General features: G+C 32.6%; 1 protein-coding gene across 1 annotated transcript in view; it reads right to left on the bottom strand.

Moving 5' to 3' along the window:
- Positions 1–24,704, bottom strand: part of PTEN (phosphatase and tensin homolog) — an 88,142-nt gene extending 63,438 nt beyond the window's left edge. Inside the window, exon 1 of the mRNA XM_063102686.1 lies at positions 24,637–24,704. The gene's annotated coding sequence lies outside the window, so the exon portion shown is untranslated. The remainder of the gene's footprint in view (positions 1–24,636) is intronic.
- Between the last annotated feature and the right edge of the window lie 484 nt (positions 24,705–25,188).

Below are 25,188 nucleotides of genomic sequence, written 5' to 3'. Positions count from 1 at the left end.
AATCAATACTTTGTGTTATATCACAGACACACCCACAGCAGCTACATTATAAACTATCTGCCTGTAAGCAAAAAAAAAAAAAAAAAAACCTGACAACACAAGGTCAAAGGCTGGGATCCCCAAATCAGCAAGATGCCAAAAAAAAAAGTGAACCCAAGGTAAAGGTAACTTCCATATTTACAGTTTTTAGGTATATAAGAAAAACAAAAACTTCAGACTTGGTAAATCACAGGACTAAAGTATTTTGGGACAAAAACCAAAAATCAAAATACAAACAAAAAACCTGCACCTGCCTCCTAAGAGAACTTAACAGTACAAATTCTAAGTTTTCATGGCTAAAAAAGGCACCATAGTATAGAAAAAAGAAGATACAATGAGACCCAGAAAGTCAGATTAAAGGGCTGGCTATGCCTCTAACTAGTTATATAATTTGAACAAGTCGCTTAATCTTTCTAGACTTCAATTTCCTATTCTATAGGATAATTAGGTTCAAAGAGATAATCACCAAGGTCTCTTCCAACCCTTACTATCTATAACTTGTGAGGTAGAAAGTTTATTGATTATTCTCACTTCCAATTAATATAATCAATATTTAGTATGCTCATTATATTCAATTATGTTACACTCTATAGTTGGCATAAAAACAAACCTCTACACTCAAGAAGAATTTATATCCAACTATAAAAATTAACCATCTATGATTCTTGCCCATCACAAAGCCACCTTTTAAGACCATCTGTTAAGATTTCTGCTGACCCACTTCTGGACCTATTTATCTTTCAAATACAATTCAAAATACACCTAATCCAGGGTCCTTTCCTAGATCTTTTCCTTTTACTTTCTGCAGCCTTCACATTACTGAGTTTACTTCAATATTATTTTCAATCCAAACATAAATATAAAATTACTGAAAGCTTTTATTTTGATATTTTAAGAAAAGGTTATATATGCACTATATGTTCTGTCAATAACTATGTGCTAACCAGAAAGAGCTGCAGAATATTTTAAGAAAAAACATGTGTAACAGGGTATATGGAGTATATCATTTGTACAGTGATGGGAGAAAGAATATTTACACATATATTTGCTTGGATTTGAACACCCTCAACACACATACACATAGGAACTTAGCTGAAAAATAAGAAACTAATAAACATGATTGCTTCACAGAGGAAGAGAAGGGAAGGGAAGAAGCACAGTGGTAACAGACTTCTGTGTAAAGTATACATCTTTTGACCTCTGAATTATGTTATTGTACAGTTTTGACCTTTGAATTATGTAAGAATGAAAATAAGACTAATTTTTTTTTAAATTCCCTACATGGAAAACATCTAGAAACAAATAAACCTAATTAAATATCAAAGGGTGGTTCCTCCTGCCAGCCAGCTGCCAAAATAAATAAATAAATAAATATCAAATGGACAACCAGGAGAAAGGATTTATTTCAAGGGCTATTTGGACACTGCACTTTTACTGTACATCTTGGTAGGAAGTATTCTAAGAACAAAAAGAACTACAAATTTTAAACTTCTTTTGATAGTACTGTTTTTAGTAATACCATTATTGATATCCTCAAACTATTTTCTTTATACTATAGGAATAAGCAATTAAGTAATGCTAACGATTTTAAGACTCATGAGTATAAAGGGTAAGAAAAAAGAGAACATCATAAAATTAAATCAAGTAAAAAACATTAACTTAAAATATCAATATGAATTCATGTTTGTAAATATCTATATTTTCTAGGTCTTTTCATTGAAATGGCCTATAGGCAACATAACCCTAGCAGCAATAAACACTAATACACTAAAAGGTACCAAACTCCTTGGAAAAAGAACTGATGCCAGGTCTGGGGTAGGAGGCATACAGGTAAGCCTGGGATGCCTTGTCATGCCAGAGAGCAAGGAAGGCTTATAGTCTATATCAAACAGACGTAAGAGCTGACACAAAGGAGGTCCCAATGACTAGTTGTGATAATCTGAGCATCAAAGAAAAAATTTAAATGGTAGGAAATTAAAATATCCAGAATAAAATGAAAATCCCTGAATCTGCAGAGATACCCCAAAGAGAAAAAGTTAAAACAACAAAATACCTTTTCATTTACCACCTGTTGAAGTGACTATTGAAACAGTACTTTACTTTGAAAATCAGTAAAGAGATTCAAGTATTTATCTTGATCTTCATGTAGAAATTACATTTCAGGGCAACCAAACAGCCTCACTTTATAAGTTCTACTTTACAGAAAAACAGGAATTAATAAATGCAAAAGGAGAGAACTAGAAAAGTCTTATTTTACAAGCCCTAATTAAAGTACTGATGCAGGCAAAGATCAACAAGTAGTGCTCAACCAATAGGGGAGTGAGTGGTTGATGAGAAACTGAACTTTCTTATAGAGCAAAATCACAACCACACAAAATAGTTTCTAATGTAAGGAGACAAATATAATTGAACAATGGGCAGAAAAGACTGTCCAATTTCAGTGGCCAATCTCAGCATTATCAAGAGTCAAGTGGAGATCATATAACTTCTGATATAATGCAATATAAAGGACACAGCATCATCTGTGGATTTGAACACCCTCAAACCTGTGATAGCCAAGTAAGTATCTTCAACTTAAATCCACCAAGCCTTCAGATATAAATTTTACTTTATAGGAACTACATAGAAGAACAAGCTAATTGACATTATGAGAGAGTAAACTGGATAAACAAAAGGTCTGTAGGACATGACCCAGACTGTCTTCAACAAGTCAGTATCTTTCTTTTAAAAAGATGGGGGAAAGGATAGGTACTGCTATTCATTAAAAATACTTAAGGTTCCTACAGCCAACTGCACAGGTACGATACCGGTCTGGATAATGTTTTAGACGAACTAGCCATAAAGAATACTTTTGTGCCAATTTGAGAAATTTTAATATGATGTGAATATTGAATATTAAAATTTACTGAAATAAAAAAAGACATAACTACAAAAAAGGCAGATTCGAAACTGAATGTACAGTGTGATATCATTTTGTTAAAAGGATGCATATATATCCATATAGACATATGCAGACAAAAAGATTACAAACTGAAGTACTAAAAGCAATAATCTCTAGGTGATGGGAATCTATATTTTTTCCTCATTTTTTGCTTGTTTTGTATTTTCTACTTTTGCTACAATGCAACTGCACTGTTTCTATAACAAATCTTTTACATTACATGTTTTATAATTATTTCCAAGTCTATTTACTGTGTCATGACAAAATATTGCCTTGTCCTATATGACTTAGAATCAGCTCTTTACATAGTTTTTAAAAATGATGAAATATCTACCCAAAACAGTTATAATAATAAAAGCACCTAAGATTTAAGTAACATTTACTATGTGCCAGGAACAATTTTTGTCACTTTCAGAATATATAAATTCACCCCCAACCTCAAGGCATTCTTATTATAAAGACTCAAAAATAAAATTATTAGGATTATTCTTTAACATCACAAATATTAAGCTGTCATCTATTATCCTCACATAAGAAGGCATCCACACCTAAAAATGTAGCTCTTGTTCAATTATTGAAATGTTTTGGTATATTACGTCCATTCACAAGAAAAAACAGGAGGAGAAAAAGAGCAGATACTCAAACCTAAAACAATACAATTCTTGAAACTGAATAATCTTTACTTTTTAACTCTGTCTTGGAACACAAATATAAGAAAATGAAAAATGTCAGGAAAAAATGAGGCACCAGAAGAACAACAGGGAACCCAAAGCAGTGGCAGCAACCACTACTCTAGATCCATACAAAAAGTTATACATACATTTTGGTCAAAAACATAAATTGAAATCATGTAAGGCTTTTTAAACAATGCAACAAAAAATTATATTTTATTAAAAGAAAGAATAATTACCAATAACAAACTTATATAACCTAAACCATTAACTTCAGTGAATGCTAGTAAGATTTTCTTCTTATAGAAAGGCATAGAGGTACAAAGCCCCTTGAAATGTGTTCATTCTAATCAGGACTAAACTAAAATTTATCCTTGCATTGTGAATACTAAATAATAAAGCAAAATGTCTTAGTCCATTTTCTGCTGCTACAACAGACCACACACTGGGTAACTTATAAAGAATAGAAGTTTATTTGGCTCACAGTTCTGGAGGCTGGGAAGTCCAAAATCAAGAGGAAGTCCAATACTGAGAGGCTGCATCTTGGTTAGAGCTTCCTTGCTGTGTCTTAACATGGTGAGAGAGGATGAGAGCACGAGACAGAGAGAAATAAGGGTCTACAATAACAGCATTAATCCATTAATGAGGGCAAAGCCCTCATGACCTGATCACCTCATAAAAGTCTCACCTCTTAGTACCGTCACAATAATAATTAAATTTCCACCTGTGTTTTAAGTGGAATAACATTCAAACAACAGCATTCTGCCCTGGCCCCCACAAAACTGATGTCCTTCTCACATACAAAATACATTTATTCCATCCTAATAGCCCTAAAAGTCTTAATTCTTTCCAGCATCATCTCAAAAGCCCAAAATCTAGAGTATCTTCTAAATCAGATATGAACGAGACTCAAGGCAGCATTCACCCCAAGGCAAATTCCCTCCAGGTATAAGCCTATGAAATCAAAGCAAGTTATCTACTTCTCCTACACTATGCCTGGGGCAGGCATAGGATAGACATTCCCATTGCAAAAGAGAAATAGACAAGAAAAAAGGGGTAACTGATCTCAAGTCCAAAACCCAACAGGGTGAACAACATTAAATCTCAAGCCTCCAGAATAATCTTCCTTGACTCCATGTCCCACTTCCTGGATACACTGGGGCAGGTGTCAGACTCCAATGCCTCAGGCAGCCCCACACCTACAACCTTGCTGGGCTCAGCCCACAAACTCAGTGGTTTGAGTCTCATGCCTGCAGTTCTCCCAGACTGGCAATGCATGATGGTAGCTCTTTATTCTGGGTTCTCTGTGGTTTCCCTGCTCCCATGTCTTCACTAGGCATTGCCCTAGTGAGGACTCTCTGTGGTGGCTCCAACCACACATTTCCACTCAGCACTGCCCTAAAAGTGGCTCTTTGTGGTGGCTCCACCCCTGCAACAAGTCCCTGCCTGGGCCCTCAGGTTATCCATGACAACCTTTGAAATCTAGGTGGAGGTAGCCATGCCCCCACAGCTCTTAGAGCCTGTGAGCCTGCAGAATTAGCACCATGTGGACGCCACCAAGGCTTATAGCTTGCGCCCTCAGAGTGGTGACCTAAGCTATACCTGGGCCTGCATGAGCCACGGTTGGGGTGGCCAAGGGGTGCTGTACTGGAATGCAGGAAGCAGAAGCCCAAGGTGGCCCTGAGCACTGAGCATGGGGATGGCACCCCAGGCTCATTCCTGAAAATCATTCTGCTTCCTAGAGCCCTGGCCTATGATGGGAGGGGCAGCATGGAAGATCTCTGAAATGCCTTAGGGTCTTTCTTCTACTGTTTTGATGAACTGTCCCTTGCTCCCTTTTATCCATACTAATATCTTTGATAAACAGTTGCTTGGCTATACCCTTGGTTTACTCTCCTAAACATTTAGCCTTTTCACTTTTTACGTGGCCAGGCTGCAAATTTCCCAAATCTTTCCATTCTGCTTCCCTTTTAATTTTAAATTCCATCTTTAAGTTATTTCTTTCTTCTTGCATCTCACTATATGTGATTAAAGACAGAGTGGCCACACAGGAGCCTAAATGCTTTGCTGCTTACATATGTCTTCCAAGAGATATCCTAGATCATCACTCTTAAATTCTGTATTCCATAAAGTCCTAGGACATGAACTGTTTAACAAGGATAAATTTTACTCCAGTTTCCAATACCCTATTCCTCATTTCCATCTGAGACCTTATCAGAATGACCTCTACTGTCCGTATTTCTACCAACATTCTGATCATGAACACTTAATCTCTAATAAGCTCCAGATTTTCCCTGCAGCTCTCTTCTTCTGAGCCTTCACCAGAATTACTCTTAATGCTCCATTAATGGCAATACAAACTTTTTCTAGCCTATTCCCCCAAATTCTTCCAACTTCTCCCATTATCCAGTTCCACATTTTTAGGTATCTATTATAGCAACAACACCACTCTCAGTACCAATTTTCTTAGTCCATTCTGTGTTGCTATAACAGAATACTACAGAGTGGGTAATTCAAAATGAAGAGAAATTTATTTGGCTCATGGTTCTAGAGGCTGGGAAGTCCAAAAGCATGGTGCTAGCCTTCATGCTGTGTTACCCTATGAAGGAAGGCAAGGAAGCACGTGACAGACAAAAGGAGGGCCAAACTTACTCTCACAATACCAGCATTAATCTGACCTAATCACCTCTTAAAGGTTCCACCTCTTATACTATCCCAATGGAAATTAAATTTCAACATGAGTTTTGGAGGAAACATTCAAACCACAGCAGCAAATAAAGTTGCAAAGGATCTGGTTAACTTACTTAAGAAAACTGTGTGTCTGTAAATATACATAAATGGATGTTAAATATTCATTAAAGTAAACTCAGCTGGCCCCCTCCTTCAATCCATGTGATTACTCACATATTGAACATTTTGTACAAGTGGCACTGAAAAGATAAGGCTAAATAAGCAAGGATTACTACCCTAAAGAGTTTCAGGGAAGACAGACACAGAAACCTACAATGGTGCCAAAGCCCTCAATTACATAAAAGACCAAGATATTTAAAAAGCTAAAGAGGAAGAGACTAATTCTGTGGGGGCACAGATAAAACTTTACCAAGTAGGTACTATGTTAGATAATCCTTAAGAGATAAGTCAGACATCAGCAGACAGAGGAAGAAACAAGAACAGTTAGTATGTTTCCAAGCAGAGGCTAAAGTAGAGATACTAACACATAAAATATTCAAGAAAAAGCAAGCAGTCCGTGCAGCTCACACACAAAGCCATATGGAGAAGGTGGGACTGACAGATGATTAGGTCCGATTTTAAGGATGCTATGGCAGGGAGTTTGATTTAATCAAGGAGATAAGGGGCTGGCTCGTTAGCTCAATTGGTGATGTTAACACCAAGATCAAGGGTTCAGATCTCCTTACCAGCCACCTGCCCCCCGCCCCCAAAAACTCAGACAGATAAGGAATCAAAGGTCAAAATCAACATAGGAGCCCCTGGCATACCAACTATCTTGTTCATATCCCTGTTTCTTACTTTAAACAGTATATGAATTCAATATTTTTAAGGTTTCAATTTCCTCAGATTTTCACTTTCCTTATTCATATAATTTGAGATTTTACTCAAATTACTGAAGACTTTGGCATCCACGATAAGTTAGAAAGATGTAGACAGTTAGTATCTGTTGAGTACCATGAGAAAAACAGTATGTATGCCACACACATTTTCATTTAATCTTAATGATACTATAAAGTAACATTACCATTTCATAGATGAAGAAATTGAGGGTCAAAAAGGCTGGGTAATTTGCCCAAAGTCCCAAAGTCGATGAGTAGTAAGTTATGATTCAAACCCAAGTTATAACGTAACTCCGAAGCCCAAGCTTTTTATACCATACTGCCTCAGAAGAGAAGATTAAGATTTTTATGTTTCCAAATCAAAAATAAAAATAAAAAATTTTCAAAGGAAGCAGGTTCAAATAAAAGTGATTTACTAATCAAACGTTACAACTGAAAAATTTCTAAAAGACAATACAAAAATCTACCAGCATTTCCAAAACTGATGTCAGCAACTACCTAAAAATAAGTACTGAATCTTGAGGCAAATAATAATAAACAAAATCTTTCTAACATACAACACTTTTGCTTGTACATACAATTCTTATGACATAATTTATTGTATAAATGATTTAAATGACACAAAAGCTGAAAAACAAATACACACACACAGTCGTCCCTTGGGATCTGTGTGGGACTGGTTCCAGGACCCCCCCACAGATACCAAAATCCACAATGTTCAAGTCCCTTGTATAAATGATGTAGTATTTGCCTATAAGCTACCCACATCCTCCCATATATTTTAAATCATCTCTAGATTACTCATAATAACTAATACAATATAAATGATATGTAACTATACTGTATTATTTAGGGAATAATGTCAAGAAAAGAATGTTTGTGCATGCTCAGTACAAATGTAACCTTTTTTTTTTAATTTTATTTTTTTAACAAACACTTTTGATCCATGGTTGGTTGAATCCACAGCTGCGGAACCCACAGATAAGGAGGGCCAACTGTCTGTATAAATATAAATATATATATAATATATAAATATGAGAATATAAATAAAAGATTTCTAATACAAAACAGCACTAACCTACCCTTACTGGATATTCTTCTGAATAAAAAGTAAAGTGTTTAATATGAAATTTTCATCTCATGACCTATAAGTATTGAACATAATTATACTAACTAGGTCACTAACGGAAGCTGAATATTTCTGGCATCTAGAAATCTACTTGTACACAGTGCTGCCAAATGGTTGAAAACATATGCACTAGGGCCAAGTTGCCTGGACTTGAACTCCAACTTCACTTACTGTGTAACCTTGGGGAAGTCACATACTCTCTCCATGCCTGTTTCCTAAATAAAACGAAGTTAATAAAGGTACTTATCATATAGGGTTGTTATGAGGATTTAGTGACTTAACATATAAACAATGCATAGTGACAGTTGTCCATCAACTGAACAAATGGTACAGCCTTGTCCCATCAGAGCCCACCATAACTCTTTGCTTTTTTTGGTTTTTGCTTTTTTAATGACAATGATTTGTGGCATAACCTAATCTTTCTAAAGAATATTAAAGCCAAACAGAAACTAACTCTTTGAAATCTTTACTATATCAATGTGCTTAAGTATATTACATAAAACACTATTCCAAAAAAAAAAAAAAAAAAAAAATCCTCCTTTTCTAATAGTATCAGTGACTCTAATACATGCAATAAAGAGAGAAAGAGAAGAAATGCATACATGGTACTTTCATCTTGCCTAGATTGGATATCCACCACAGCTACAAGAGATCTGAGATACAGTGAACAGTCAGTCTTCTTATCCCCTCACCTTTGTGCAAATATATTTTATTTATTTTGTTTTAATTGAGGTACAGTTTATATACAACAAAATATACAGATTTTAAATGATTAGTATGATGAGTTTTGGTAATTGTATATATCATGTTTGGACCGCCTTGATTTAAGTACTACAATAATCCCTTCTCACCAAAGAATACTGTCCTCAAAAAAAAAAAAAAAAAGGTAATTAAATTCTAAAGCCTGTTCACAGAAGTCAATTTAATCCGTAATATAACTAACCTAACTATTATAAAATAATTGGGCTATTTTATCAGCTAAGTAAATTTTTATTGGCTGTTCTAGGCATCCAATCCTAACAAAACACTAGAAATACATTCCAAGTTTCATCTAATTAACAAAATAAACAACTTCTAAGTTGAGATCCAAATAAAGTGTCTGCCTTATCTCAGATTTGTATTTGCACCTACATTAATGGGGTTTATGATAGAAATCTAACTACAATTTTCAAATAGGGTATAATCACCAAAAATAGCTACCTAAGCCTTATTTTATTTTATTTTATTTTATTTTTTATTTTTATTTTTTTTTTTTATTTTATTTTGTCGATATACATTGTGGCTGATTATTGCTCCCCATCACCAAAACCTCCCTCCCTAAGCCTTATTTTATAAGAATGTGTTCCTGACATGTATACTGAGTCTTATTTTAAATATGATGGTTACTAAAGGAAACCAGTTATCAAAAAGTTTCTTTGTAGTTCTCAGTATAACATACAGGTATATTATAAATTAAACAACTTATGAAATAAAATGCAGTATTACTATACAAACCAGTAACTACTTTTTTTCCTGCCATAATTATTTACACAGATCACAGGTTTTTAAATTATAGTTAACTAAAAACTGCAGTAAAAATAAGAATGTGTACCATATAGCCGGAGCATGAATGGCAAAATACAAAGTAACATATAGATTTAGAGAGGAAATGAACAAAAGGCATTAAAGGTAAATCTGAAGTTGCCTGACTCACAAAAGGAACACTGAGCTAAACGGCAGGCAGGAGTGAAGGAATGAATAGTCAGACCAGAAGGAGAAGATGACAGGAATGGAAAGCTGGAGCTTCTTCTGGAGCTTTTCCCCTGCTTTCTGGCAGTGCTTTCAACCAACAGACAGTTAAAGCTTATGTGAGGGGGAAAAGAAATTTAACCATTATTAATAAGCTACATCAGGTTTACATTTCTTTCAACAAAATTTTAACAAATTGAAAACAAATACTTTCCAAGTATGCCAGTTAATCTATATTATCAATCTTTCTAATCAAATTATGCTTTAAATATCACTCTCACGGACTTCTATGGCTTTCTCATTTAATGAAAGATTTTATATTTCCTTCTAGATTTCATTTTCCCTATTAAGTATGTTGAATGTTGATGATGGGCTCTGGTTTCTAAATTGAAAATTCCTATTGAGAGGAAAGCAGAAGTAGCAGTTCCTTGAATTTCCCCGTTGATAAAGTGCTAATTATTCATTATTTAAGTACAATTTGTCCTAATATACAAAGCATATAATCACTCTTACACAAACCAAATTAATGCAGCCTAAAATCTTATCTTCTAAAGGAAAAGGGTACATAAGTACACAAGTCTGAACTACAAAAATGTTAAGAGGAAGAATGCTTTAAAAAATGGGGTTTTAGAATAAAGAAGGAATAGCCAGAAATAATGCAGGAACATTTCAATATTTACTAGACGCCAGGCCCTGTGCTAAGCATTTAATGAATACTGTCATTTAATACAGAAGACCAAGGTTCCATTCCCAGCTCTGCAACTTAAAGCCTATGGCTTCAGGTAAGTCACACAATCTCTGGGCCTCAAATATCTTTATTTTGTTCTTCTGTAAATATGATAATACCACTTGCTATAACTTCTTCACAGATTGTTTCAATGACCAAATGAGATATCTGAAAATATCTTTAAATCTATAAAACTGCAAAGGGCTCTATAACTGCAAATAAGAGGTTATTATTATTAGAGGTTGCATAAGTTTAAAATATTCTGTTATTTAAACTTAGTCTAAAAGTCTCATTACAATGCAACTCAATATGGTGCTTTTATAAACAAACGTAAAAGAAGGAATTCTGGTATTATTAATCAATTTAAATTCACTTCGATATAAACTTCAGGTTCCTTTTAACACTTTTTAGTTATCTGCTAGCAGTGCCAAATCAGAAAGAAAAAGTGACTGCCAAATAATCTATGAACTCTACTGAGGTTTTTCTACTTCTCCAAACAATCCCAACCTCACATCTTTCTTTCACGTTTTTATATTATATGAACTTGTCATGGCTAAAAGATTTGCTTATTACTTTTGCAATAAAATAGAAGTTTAGATAGATCTCACTTTCTAAATGGAAACATCACACTTTTCAAAGGTAACATCAAGAATTGCTAGTAATTCTACTTAGTAACAATACCATAAATTGGTTCATTTAGCAAATTTGCAACCTCTAGCAAAGAATTATAAAACTGTTATATCCTTTAATTCATCAATCCCACTCTAGCAATATATGAGGGTATGTCAAAAAGTTCATGGAAAGATTCAAAGTATCTTTTAATTCCACTTTTCTATGAACTTTTTGATGTACCCTTGTACATCAGAAAATAAATCAAGAAAAAGAGAAAAGGAAGCTATACAAAGATACTCATAAAAGTGCTGTTTCTAAAAGAAAAAAAAGTGGTCCCTTTACAACTAGCTGCCAAAAAAAAAAAAAAAAAAAAAAGTGGAACTAACCCTAACACAGTACTATAAGCAAAACAGGGTGTTTAGCCTAGCCTGATGAAATACAAGTATTACCTATAAAAATAAGGACCCATTGACAGATAAAAATTACATCTGTGAAAAATCAGATCAAAAAGCAGTACAAAAATACTGATTACAACCATGTAATAATGTGCATATATACATTAACAAACAGGAAGATAATTTCCAGAGATAAACATCTGAACCAGAATTAACTTTTATTACAACTGAACTCCTTAATTTAACAATCATTTTTAAAGCAATTCAAGCCAGATACATTAAAATCATATTCAGCTAAAAAAATTAATTTTAAAGGCACAATCATGGTACTCTGAACTTCAATTATTTACATTTAAGCAAATTAAAACCTTAGAAAAACATCTTATCAAGCCACTGATAATATTAGCAATACTCTTAACATCCAAAGTATAATTTACTTGGTGGAGCGGAGGGCTTATTAGTCCTCTCAACTAATCTAATCATTTTTTCTTCATAGCAGTTGTTAGTTATGAAATAATGTACTGACAACTGCTCCAGACTACATCTGTGAACCTCTAAATATTTAAGTTGCCCAACTAACTGGTTTTAACGAGTATACCAAACAATTACCTTCTTCCTAGGTCTCTGGATGAATACGATAAGACTGGTTTCCTGTTTCAGAACTCTGAGGCTATTAACACACACACACACACACACACACACACACACACACACACACACACACACACACACACACACACACACACACACACACACACACACACACACACACACACACACACACACACACACACACACACACACACACACACACACACACACACACACACACACACACACACACACACACACACACACACACACACACACACACACACCCCTACAGTTCTGCTCTCACTAAAAAACATCTAGGATTGACCACTAATGACAAATCAAGTAAAATACGTATATAACTTACATAACAGCTTTCAAAAGATTATCACTTCAACAATATGCATTAGACATACTTGTCAACAGATATACTTGAACTAAGCCAAATGCTAACTCTTAATTTTCCACAGTAAAATCATAATAAAGCATATGAAAGATTATAAAAGTTAAAATTATATTGTTGACCTAGCATTACCATGAAGTTCATACGACAATATCCTTAATGCTGTCATCTCTACAGTCAATGTTCATTTGTAAGTTAGTATTATGATATTATTCTGCTTATAAAAGCTTTAATCATTTTCTTTTTACCAGAAGTGATTACCCTACAACACTAGATTTTGGCTACTCCAGAATCATGCAAAAAGACATAAAAAGGCATATGGCCACTAATTTTTATACCAAAAAGATTCTCAAACAGGTAAGGTACAGAAGATGCCAAGGAAGAATCAGTACTATAGTCTGAGGGTAGCAACCTAATAATATTTACTACCAATCCATTCAATATCAGCCGCAGTCTGAGGAAATAAACGATACCCAAATTTCCATCTGTACTGATTTTGCAGATGTAACCATGAACTAACTTACCAATATTCAAAATCTACTAGACACAAGGTACTAGGAAACAAAATTCTAATACAAATGTGTCTTCCAGCAAGTGGGTTTTCTTTTCCCTATTAAGCCCAAACTGCAAAATTAATATATTTTATATTTGCTTCTAGCAATCGAAATTTACCTTTCAAAGAAAGCCCTGTTAATTTGAAACCACTTTAAAAAGAGCTCCAAACAAATGTGTGCTAGACTGCTTCATTTTATATTTGGCTTTAATATAATAAAATCCAGTCTCTTTATTCTATACTGCAAGTCAGGAAATTGTTTGGAAATGATTTACTTCTTTTCCAATTGGCAAAAATAGCTTTGCCTAAGTGCAGTATTTTACTCTGGAGAAAAACAATATAAACTAGAAATATATATGTGAACTTTCAAATATGAAGTAACACATATTGTCATTCATTATTATATTAGTAAGAATCACATTATTGATTTTATAATTGCCATGTTCTAATATTGTAAAATGATTCTTATTCCTATTGAAGGTACTTTAATCATTATAACAACTTTATAATTGCTTGAGTAGTGAATTATCCAAAAAAAAATCTGAAATTACAAATTCTAAAACATTAGGCAAAATTCAGATTTTAAAATTTAATAATAAGCAATTTAAAAATATACAGATAGATATGAGTAAGAGTAACTCTATATCGATTGGTTTGAAATAGATAACACCTTTAATTTTAGTAAGTTAATTATAAATGCTTGTTACTGAAGGGAAAACATTTTAATATGAATATAGTTATTGCAATTGGGAGAAACAGCACAATTTCTGATCATAATTATTTGCAGAACCTTCATATTTAAAAAACATACAAAAAAGCTTTAAAAATAGTTAAGTTGAAACTTAAAAGAAAAAGCTAATAGGAAAGTTAACTTTTTCAACCAATAAATAAAGTTTTAAAACATATAAAATTTAATGCACAGAAAGACAAAAATACCAATAGCTTCATGGGAGGGATAGGAATAAAAACAAGGAAGAGGAACTCAACATCTCACGCCCTTTAAACACCATTAAGTAAACAGCATAGGTATGACTTTTAAACTTTAAGTATTTGGATTAAGTCTCACCTACATATGTGCCTCACTTAATAATGTAAGAGATATGATATATGTATACATTATCTGTCTATCCAAAAAAAAATCCAAAAGAGTATCATTCTTTTTCTGGCCTACAGTGCAGTCCTGATCAAAGTCTATAAACTCATGCTAATAAAACAACCTACTTTCCTCACAGACATGTCTAAAAATTGGCCAAGATGTTCCTTTTACAAAAAATATAGACCCGGACACAAAGTTGCATCTGAGAATGTAAATTCAAAATCTTATCTAAACTTAAATATCATTTCTGATCATGTTAATCACTTGGCATAACAAACTTACCAAGAAAAGAAAAACAATGTCAATAATAAATAAAAGTAGATTAAAGTTAATGAATTCTATTAAGCCAAGTATGCAATTTTAAAGATTTCCATAAAACTTAGTAAGACCAAGTTCTCGAGGGTAAAAAGTTCTATAACGTAGCTCAAAATGCAATAACAAAATTTTAAATGAGGAGCTCATCTGCATACAGACAAGAATTAAATTGTAGGAGAAGAAAGAACCTAAAAAATATTTAAAGCAAATCTTCAAGGAATTCTTAATAAATCAGTTCTCCGCTTGAGTTCTGCAGTAATGATTTCCTATATATCTCAACTTGTTAGGAAAACAACAGTTTAAAAATCTCAAAATCTTGTACTTATCTCAAGTTAAAACATGACGCTTCCACTAAAACATCTAAGCAATCTAATAAAAGCAAATGATCCAGGCTTTCATTACATAATTTAGTTCTCAACCAGTATCTTATGTTTTAGTAAAAAGATATAAACACTAGCGTAACTGTTAAGTTTCATTTTTGCAAAAGCTTAAAATTTGGTATTAGTCTTAAAAAATTACAACTAATAGATGATCCCAAAAACAAAGGTGTCAAAACCACTTATATCACTAAATTACCTTAACTTTTTCCTCCATTTGAGGAACAGATGGTAGGCCTTTGCTCTTGGAAACTACACAATAATCACAATCTGTGTGACCTTTTCAAAAATTAAAAAGAATCCAAATAGCCTTAATAACCAGCACTATAGCATATTTTACAGTATTATACATAATCTTGACCACAGTCTAGCTATACAAAACCGTAACATACTTCCAGTGTACTAGGTTATTTATTTTCTATCAATTTCCTACAACTAGTCCATGAAAGCTATTCACATGTTAGATTGCTTCTTGAGTTGTCAAAAAACATACATGCATATGCTCACAAACAAAATATTTTTGCCATCACTACATTTTCATTAGCATCCAAGAACGTATACGCCACACCTAGATAAAAATTTCCTTAAGAGTTGAATCAATTTTATCTAATTAGGAAAAATGTAACTCTAACAAGTAATGTTTTTAAAAAGAGAAGAATTTGTTTGTACCTCAATATTTTAAATACTTTTTGTTTTAACTATATAAATTAATAAATACACTTTGTTGACAAAGAATTATCATTTAGAGAATACAGTTATTTCCCTGTTTTAGTATCTGATATTTAAAATTAAATCTGAGCTGGCCAGTTAGCTTAGTTGGTTAGAGCGCAATCTCATAACACCAAAATCATGGGTTCAGATCCCGATACTGGCAAGCCATAGAAAAAATAAATAGAATAAAAATAAGATCTGATAAAACTAACAAATGCAATTTTTTTGACCACAAAAGCTAGTGCATTGATTATAAATGAAAATGCACAGCAAACCTTGATCAATTAATATCACATCAATTACTTAGGCTACTATGCAAATATAAACCATATCATTCAAAACATGCTTCAGGAAATAATAATATCACCAAGCCAATATCTTTTCTGATTATAACACAGGAAAGCAACATAGTTATAACCACTTTGGTATAAAAATAATGTGATAGTTTATGCAAATTACTTTCATATCTACTTTAATTTCAATACAATACAATATTCCTACAATACTTAAAGAAAATTGAGAGATCAGAAGTATTTAGATAAATCTTATTTTGACTCACTTAAATAATTTATTCTTTAAGTACTAAATATGGAATAGATTTCCTGAAAGTAATTCAGGGAGAAAAAGCTTTAAGGCCACACCACCACAACTATTTTTTGTGTAACAGATTATGATTTTGTGAATCAAAATCAAGAAAATATTCCGTAATGCTTAGGTCATCTTAAATCCCCTCATTTAAAAAAAAAAAAACAACGATCAGAAAATAAGAGGAAAAAAAATTAGTGAAAAATGGAAGAAGCTTAAGTATAATTACAAGAAAATAATTCAATATTTCTGATAAATTCACCATTTAAAATAATTAAGGAAATTATAAAATGCTATGAAAGTTGTTAAAAAAAAAAAACACCCTTTAAGTTCACCATAAATTAGATTTTTACATATATGTATATGAACAAAATTGGAAGCTAATATGAAAACAAAGTTTTAGAGAAGTAGGACAATGGGTAATTTTTTAAAATTCTCAATTAGTCATGTTTTAAGAAAAAGAATTCTTAAGTATAGTAAACAAATGTAGTTTTTTATTTATATACTGAAATAAACACTTCCTGGTTTGAAAATATTTATCAATATACCTTAAATATCCCCTGTAATTTGAAAAAATCATACCACTCACTCAAAACATAAATTTCATAAGAATTTTAAAAATAAGGCCTTGACACTTTATTCTGCATGTGCAAAATGAGAGGCAAAGTAAATTGTAAAATCAAGCAAACAGAAAAAAATCATAGCAAACAATCTATTTCTAGAACACTTTCATAACTATGTCCGTCTGCCCTAAAAACAAAACAAAACAAAAAAATTTAGAATCCACCACTAAAGCTACTCCCTTGGCATCTCCCATCTCTGGACTCATCTAAAACTCCGTCCCAATTTTTTCTAAAAACTTCTCATTAATACAAATTTTTAATTTAGATAAAGCTCTTTAATTCAACAGGCTAACATAGCAAATCTAGGGCCTAGAAGAGAATATAACACATGCAACACAGAACCTTAGAGTCAGCCCTATTTTCTTTAAAAAAATTCGAGATTCTATAACTGTCAAAAATTTGCTATTTTACATCAGTATGTTTAACTTCACAATATCTGACTATACCAAAAGCAGTTTTAGAATTAAAAAGTATAAGATAAAAGAATGCACTAAACAATAACAAAATACTGGGAGCAAAGTAACTCCCAACAGCTCAAAAACATAAATAAAGGAAAAAAGGATTACTTTAAAAACTACTGGCAATATAAATTTTTTTTTTAAATTGCCTTGTAATAAAGCATATCTATCTTGTTAGCAGTTGTATGTAACATCTTTCTGAATACCACATACAGTATTATACTGACAACTGTTTATTAAAAATATCTTCAACCTTTTCTAGCAGAAGTTCAAAGCAACATTTTCACCATCAGTCAAAGAATACGAGCCCGCCTCAAATAAACCTTTTCTATTACTAGGGATAATACCTTTTGCAGACAAAGTTCTTATTACAAAGAATACAGGCCTAGCAGCAGTCAGAAAACCTAAATGTTAAGCTTAGCTCGATCACTTATTAGCAATTTGACCTTAAATACCACACCCTAAGGACAAAGGTACTAACTTTTATCGAATATTATACTTATCTTATTATGTACCAGACACTTTATACAGCTTTTTGGCATTTTATGCTAGATAAGTGTTTGGGAGTGAAGGGGTCCTGTGCATTGTAGGATGTTTAGCTGCATCTCTGGCCTCAACCCACTAGATGCCAGGAGCACGACTCCCCCAGTCGTGAACACCAAAATGTTTCCAGACATTGCCAAAAGTACCAGATGATACGGGAGGAGATCATTCTCAGTTGGCAACATATACTCTGAAAAAATCCAACGTGTACTTCTAACAAACTTGAAAAAACCACCCTTCAAGTTTACGATTTTTATCCCAACGTTAGAGTTGTGGAAACTGGGGTTCACTAAGGTTAAGCAGTGTGTCTTTTATCACACAACTGATAAGTGGCTGAGCAGGAATTTAAGCTAGACTTTAGGTATAGTCAACTCCAAATCTATGCTCTTTCCAGTCCACCATCCTGCCCTTCTAAACTTATTGCCTCATCTATAAAATCAGAATAACATTTTCCATGCTGAGCTATTTAGGGTTTACAGATCAAATGAGATAAAGCATGGATAAATTCTATTAGCCTAAAGGAGTATAACATATTAAGGGTTTGCTTGGTGGGAGATCATGTAATAAAGTGGTTCTCAAAGTGTGATTCCCCAGATCACCAGCATCAGCATCACCTGTGAACTTCTTAGAAATACAAATTCTCAGGCCCAACCCAGACCTACTAAATCAGAAACTCTGGAGGTGGAGCAAGCAAGCTGTGCTTTAACAAGCCCTACAGGTTATTCCCATAAGCTCTGAAGTTTGAGAGCCATTGATGTAACAAAATAGGAAAAATACTGCACCAGGTGCCCCCAAATCCCTGCCTTCTTTGGACTCAATCTTCTATTAGCTTTCAACAAGTTACTGATTCCATTGGAACTACGATTCCTAAACTAAGAGAAAAGTAATGCTTGCTCTATCTGCTCCTTAGGTTGCCTCTTTTTTTCTTTGCAAAATCAAATGAACTAATGATTAAGAAAGGGTTTTGTTCATCAAAAAACACTAAACAAGTAAGACACTGTCAGAGTATATGCTAGCTAATTCTATTACATTAATTAAAAAAGGAAAAAAATGTCTTTTTACTCAAGTCCTCAATTCTTCAATAGCTTTCATAAATGACTACGTCAAAATGTTGCATAAATTTTACAACATGGCTGAATTAAGACTGGCACTGTTTTCACGTTATGAAGAAAAAAATAAAACAAAAAATCTCAGGCATTCCATTTTTTCTGACAGACTCAGTAAAATAATCCATAATTACACATTAAAAAAATAAACACCTATAAACATTGATGGCTAAGACACTTGTGAAGGAGACACTGAAAATATGAGAGAGACAGAGAGAGAGACAAAGCAAGAAAGAGATTGGGGGTTAAGACCTTAAGCCATATTTTTTTAAGGGGGACAAACTACAACCCATAAAACTCTCCATTTAAATGTGTTTATGGACATGACTTAAAAATAAAGATTTTTCTAGGAAACAAAAATAAATAAATAAACACCTAAAAATCAAGCTTAATAACATCTTCATTTTAAAAGTGGAAACAAGTTTTTAATACTATTTCATTTAATCTCCAATCAATTTAGAGTAACAAGAACACTCAAAAAGTCATCTCACTAATTCAAGAGAGTGATAAAATTTTAAATGGAAAAAAAACCTACATTTCAAAGCAAAAAGTTGTTTGCAGCTTTAAACATGTATACTATATTTATGAATTAGTTTAAGAATGTATCTCATTTAAAGAATACCTGGTTCAAATCAAAATGTATTTTATAATCCCTTCTTCAAAAGATCAAAAATATTAAACATATAAAATTAGCAGAATGCACTTTTTGCAATTACTACTAAAGAAGAGAGAACCTTATCGTACTTCAGCCTGAAAATCTACATAAACATTAGAGAATAAAAATCATTTATTCTGAAGGGCTCTAATAATACTAAAGCAATGGTAAGTTTTAGGTAGTGATATAAAGCAAAAAATAGGTGCAGGGAGAGGGAGAGAGAAATTGTTTCAGATATCAAAATGTACAATTCTATTCTACAACCTAGACTTGGACCAAAAAAAAAAAAACTACAGCTAGTTTGCAAAACATGTAACATAATTCGTAAAAGATAGTCACATATATAATTAAACAGAGTACAATTCACTCTGCAATATGAAACAAACAAGCCAAAAAACCACACTGGAAATCAAGTGTTTCACTACTGAGGGTACTGTGATACAGCTGGGAATCCAGTGCAGGCAAAGGGGAAAAAAAAGTTCCCTATGCACACTTAATAGCCTTTACTCGGGAATCTCAAGTTTATTCCACCCTTCCCCATACTTAATAAGAAAACATGAAGAAAAAATACTTTAGCTCTTTATTCCCGTATCTGGGGCCTAAATTATATTGAGAATCTTGGCCAACTGTGAACACAACAATACAGAGGTCTAACCTACTAAAAGTCAACCAGCTACTAAGTGGCAGAGCAAGGATTACAACACAGTCAGTCAGGCCAAGAGCCCACAATGCCTCCCTAAAATCTAAAATGAAACAATGTACACACTTAAAGCGTAATTAAAAGTAATACTCAATATTTTAATGTAACTTAAAATAGATTTAACATATTTAAAAACTATAAAACAATATCCTCCAAGGTAATCTCTTATTTAAAGAGAATAAAATTCATATTAAGATAGAGGTTTAATAACTTTGTATTTATTTACATATATACACACAGAGAATTCAAAAATAAGTTAGTCACTGTTCATATTTAAAATAATGACTACTGATAATTTTCTGTATAATTTCTTAAAATACAATGCATAAACAGTCTTCTTTTCCACTATGTAATATTGTTTGCTGGCATGTGCAGCTACAATATCCATCTCTCAGTATTCTCAACACTGCCAACAAATGTATGTACACCAAATGCTTAGAAGATGTCTACCCATGTCCTAAAGTCAAATGTTGCAAATCCAAGAGTCCATCTTAACTATACTGAACTAAGTTAAAATTTCCCATCCAAGAAAAATTCACCCCTAAATTATGTTTACTCTTCTATTAATATTTGCCAAACGTCTTTTTTATTCTAGTGAAAACTATTTTAAAAGAATGAAATTACTAATCTTCTTTTGCAACCATGAAGAAAATTCAGAAAATTAGGGAAAAAGTCAATAATAAAATCCAATATATTAATTTCACCTTTCCTGACAAATAAAAGTATTTTACTTTAGTGAATGCATATATTCAATACTTACAAACAGAACCATTATTCAGACCAAAACACTTTTAACCATCTAGCAAAGAATGTATGTGGCAATAATAGGGACTATATGAAAGAATTAAGGATATCAGTGTGCTCAGCAAATTCTTACCAACTTAAAGTTTAGTCTAATTTCAATGTTATTGATATCTCTGATAGCAACTGTATTAATTTCAAAGCTATCAGATAGAAAGCCATTGTAAAACAGAACTGAATATTTACTAAATCATTACTGACCCCAACTCACAAGTTGATACAAATGTCCTAACGTTTTAGAACAAATCCTAACACTTTTTCTTAATGAATCTGGGCCACAAAATGAATTCTCCAATGCTGAAAATCAATTTTATCTTAAAAAAAAAAAAAAAAGAGGGAATAGAAAAAGGGAACGAAGGTGAAGAGTAATAGGTTCTATGTAATAAAATTTCAGAACTGTCTTTTTAACCCTATGATTTCTACAGAAAAAAAAATATGGTACCAAATAAATTTTTAAGCTACATTAATAACATATGTTCTGGAAGCTAAATCCTTATAGTGTGGCACAGGCCTAACATTTCATATGCATGTACACTTCTAAATTTCTCCTTACAGACTCCGAATTCACATAGCATATCAATATAAACACATTTTATTGAGTTAAAAATTTAAAAATAGAATGTTTACTGAAAGCGAATTAATGTTGAAAAGTTGTGAACTGATTTTCCCATAATGAATACTTCTCCACCAAAAGTCACTTTAGTGATTACTTTAGAAGTGGCTTAAAAATTCTTAAGAAGTACTAAGCTATCATCAAATGAACATATAGCAAATGGGAGTATATTTCAAAATGAGAATATCTGAAAATAAAAACTGGGGGGTTGCCAGTTAGCTCAGTTGGTTAGAGTGTGGTGTTACAACACCAAGGTCAAGGGTTCGGATCCCTGTACCCATCTACCCGGCCCTACTGCAAAAAAAGAAAAAGAAAATAAGAATTAAAGATTTCTTCACTTCCAAAAAGTAAACAATTTCATAACACTAAGAAGTTTATATATGTTATGTGGTTATTATGAGAAAGCAGAAATACTGTTCCATACAAAAATCAGAAATCACCAGCTGCCTTTCCCATTAATTAAAATAAAATTTTAAAAGGTAATACAAACGAATGCATCTTTCTCTACTCTCTCTCTCAAACTAAGTTTAAAATTAAGGTGGTTATATCTCACCATATCTCATTATCTTTAACCACTTAGTATTTATTTAGTATATCATAAGCAACATAAATCAGCATTGATGACTATACTGTTGTGCAAACTTTTACAGTGGACAGCAATAAAATTCCTTTTTCCTTATATTAAGAGTAATATAAACTGTAAATTACTCTTTTCAGATATATTTTACTCCTGAATAAGCTTTATGGAAAATATAGTTTGTAAATTATCATAGAACAATTAGGTGGTCCAATCATGTTTTTCAGAAAAGAAATACAACTTAGCAGATACAAAACAATGTAAAAAAAGATTGTGAATAGAATCTTTCTTAAAAACCTCAAAATTAATTTCAAAGATCACTTACCTTAAGAGATGATATAGCTAACTTCAACACTGTACTCTTTACAAGTTAAAAATATTCACTATGAAGATTGGAATTTGAAAAGATGCAAATCTACCACACAATAAAAATACAACAGAAGCCTAAAGTTTCCTCACACTTCAAGTAAAGCCACTAAATTTTTTATAGTCTCACATTCAGCACTGCTTTCCAGACTAACATTAAGAATAAAACCCTAACAAATTTTCAGAATTCAATTTTTCAAAAATATTTTAAAACTGAATTATCATTCTCAATTTTCCTCTGAGACATCACTTCATTACTAATCTTCCTTTATCACATAAAAATACTCCAATCACTACTTTCACAAAGGAATTGAACTTTTACAGGCTAGCTGCTGAAATAGATACTCAATAGGTACTCACAACCTGCCAGAGACAGTCATCAATGACCATTTAAATTTCTGCCCTACCCCCACCCCCAATAAACAGAAAACACTAAAGTGAAACCAAGCAAACCAAAGTGCTCTGGTATATCAAAATTATTCTAAGTGCAATTATCAAAAACAAACACTTCACTGACTTTTTCCTTACTGACTTTTTTCATATCAACATTTGGCTTAATAAAACCACAACTCTAGAAATCAAGTGGAATTAGTCATTTGTTGCAATATTTGATACTGCTTTCTATGCATACCATAACTAAAAGCAGTTCTACAGAAAAGTTTTAAGTCACATAAATTTCATGTGGAGAGGCCCATATACTGTAAAATAAAAGGAGAAACTGCCAATCACCTCACTGCTCACATATCAGAATCACGTAAAATAATTTTTAGAACTTATAATCCTGATGATAATTTTAAAATCAAGCGGGGAAAGTAAAAATAGGGTAAATGTACTTTGGATGCTGAAAGAAATCTGTCTACCAGACAGCACTGTAGTAACTTCTTTGAATAGCAGCTTTTTTAAAAAAAGTTAAACATTTAATTAATCTGTTCCTAAATATCTAGACGGCTGTCATTAATTCATACGGATAGTAGACCACTTTTGAAGTCAGAAATCAGAAGAATTTTTCCATAATTATCTTCTGGGCGAGTGGGTCAAGTTCAGCCTTAATAATGTTTTTCAATTAACGCAGACACCAAAATATTCAAATATTATTTTTAACTTAAAAGAAAACTAAGTTATGTGAAGCTACCTCTTCAATAAGTTTTATCTTCATAGCAAAACAAAAATATTGGACAAAATTCGCTGTGCACATTTGTATGCAGTTAACATAATTCAAAGGAATAAAACTTTCAGATAGAAAATATTTTCTTAAAAAAATATATTCCCCATAATTTTCAGTGGAACATATACTTGACTGTCATTCTACCTTTAAACAAAATGTTTACTAATATTTTCTGAGAAATTATTTTTATTAAGAATACCCTATTAACACTTAAGCAATTACGTAATTTTAACTAAATATTGTCCACTGCCATAATTCACATCACCAAATTCTTGGTCTTAACAGAGTCCTTGATAGAGCTTAAATGCTTCAGTCACCTCAGACCAATAATTTAATTCTGTTTTCACACACCTGATACACTGGCCTACCAACAGCTCTCAATTCCTGTCAATACTTTCCATTCTGCAAAAAAGGAGGACTCTATTCCCATTCTTGAGCAAAACCAGTTTGTTGTACCTGAAAATGCAAAAATTAATGCTTTTCGATAACCACTAACTTTTAGACAACCAAAACTACACACCATTAAAATTCTTGGGTTTAAAAGATGACTCAGAAAACTTAATACACTATGAAAAAAGCTAACATACCTACAATCTGAAGCTGGAGCAATCCACTCTTGCCAGCCTTTCTGGATATTAGCTGGTAAAATGTACCTGACGTTCTACAAGTCAGAGTAAAATTAACGGATACCCAGGAGGTGTCAGAGAACCTGAAACCTAAAAACGATGAGTAGCAATTCTGGTGTCAACAATAACACTTAAATTTCATGTGAGAACTGAAGTTTCATCTCTACAATCATCAAGTGCTACACATAATACCCAGGAACCTGCACGACTTTATCATCTGGGACCAAAAACTACTCAATCTCTATTCTATTAAGTATGACAAGAGCACTGAACATAAAACGCTACAGAACTGCATATGTCGTGCCCTATCCTATATAAATCACCCCACCGGGAGAGAAAAAGCAAACACAACGAAGATCTAATAAGAGTGCCTTATAAGGTATATTATGGCACTACTAATTTCAAACTACAAACTTCTAAATGGAGTTCAAAGTTATAATTAACTTACTTTAAACATACAAACCTAGTTTTGCCCTCAAAGGCGAATCATACATGCTGAAAATGATCCTGCTT

The sequence above is a fragment of the Cynocephalus volans genome, chromosome 7 (assembly GCF_027409185.1).
Source record: "Cynocephalus volans isolate mCynVol1 chromosome 7, mCynVol1.pri, whole genome shotgun sequence".
Lineage (NCBI taxonomy): Eukaryota > Metazoa > Chordata > Mammalia > Dermoptera > Cynocephalidae > Cynocephalus > Cynocephalus volans.
The sequence above is the reverse complement of the archived record's forward strand: the minus strand, read 5'-3'. Positions and strand labels throughout refer to the sequence as shown.